Here is a 1,023-nt window from a genome sequence, read left to right as displayed (position 1 = left end):
TAATCTGCTGAGTTTCCCCCGCATTTTTCATAGATTTTCTGCGTCTGCGGAATCTTGTGTGTTCGGTTCTAATGAAGGGTCCTGGCTCAAAGTGTTACTTGTTTATTCCTTTCCATAGATGCGGCCTAGCTTGCTGAGTTCCTCCAGAACTTGTTTTAGATTTCCAGCATCTATAAAATCTCTTATTATAGCATTGATGACAGTATACTAGTTTTTTTTTTAATTATCTTCAAATTGTCTATTTAAAATGCACTGTGAATATTCAGTGGATTTCTGTTAATTGGAACATAGTGACCAATTATTTTGGCCCAATTAAATGCACCATGGGATGGACTGCCAAACAATATGATAAGTACAGGTAGAATTATGTTCCTTCAATTGTTCTATGGGAAGGATGTAATAGAGAAATGGAGGTCATTTAAAGGAGAGATTTTGAGGGTACGGAACCTTTATGTTCCTGTTAGGTTGAAAGGAAAGCTTAAAAGTTTGAGAGAGCAAAGGTTTTCAAGGGATATTGGAAACTTGGTTCAGATAAAGCGAGAAATTGATCAGTGAAAGAAAATTGAAATACAGAAACATTCGAGGCAGATTTCTGTGTGGACATGGGGTGTAGTGATTGTGTGTGTGTGTGTGTGTGTGTGTGTGTGTGTGTGTGTGTGTGTGTGTGTGTGTGTGTGTGTGTGTGTGTGTGTGTTTCCAGTGTAATTGGTTCCAGTATAACAGAGCCTGGGTAGCTCAGTCGGTAGAGCATCAGACTTTTAATCCGAGGGTCCAGGGTTCAAGTCCCTGTTCAGACGCTCACTTTATATCGCAGGTTGTCTCCTCATCGCCGCATTCAGTTCCGTCCCATGACAGACAGCTTTACCACTCCGAATTCGGCCCATTGAATCCGCTCCGCAATTTCATCATGGATGTTTTATTTTCCTTTCTGAATCCCATTTTCCCACCCACTGCCCATAATCTTTGACACCTTCACTAATCAGGAGCATATCAATCTCTGCTTTAAATATGACGTGTAACTTC

The 1,023-nt window shown here is 40.6% G+C and overlaps 1 non-coding gene across 1 annotated transcript; it reads left to right on the top strand.

Moving 5' to 3' along the window:
• The first annotated feature begins 724 nt into the window (after positions 1 to 724).
• On the top strand, positions 725 to 797 carry trnak-uuu (transfer RNA lysine (anticodon UUU)). The gene has a single exon. It is a non-coding gene; the product is annotated as a tRNA-Lys (tRNA).
• Positions 798 to 1,023: the final 226 nt, after the last annotated feature.

The sequence above is a fragment of the Hypanus sabinus genome, unplaced genomic scaffold (assembly GCF_030144855.1).
Source record: "Hypanus sabinus isolate sHypSab1 unplaced genomic scaffold, sHypSab1.hap1 scaffold_95, whole genome shotgun sequence".
Lineage (NCBI taxonomy): Eukaryota > Metazoa > Chordata > Chondrichthyes > Myliobatiformes > Dasyatidae > Hypanus > Hypanus sabinus.
The sequence above is the reverse complement of the archived record's forward strand: the minus strand, read 5'-3'. Positions and strand labels throughout refer to the sequence as shown.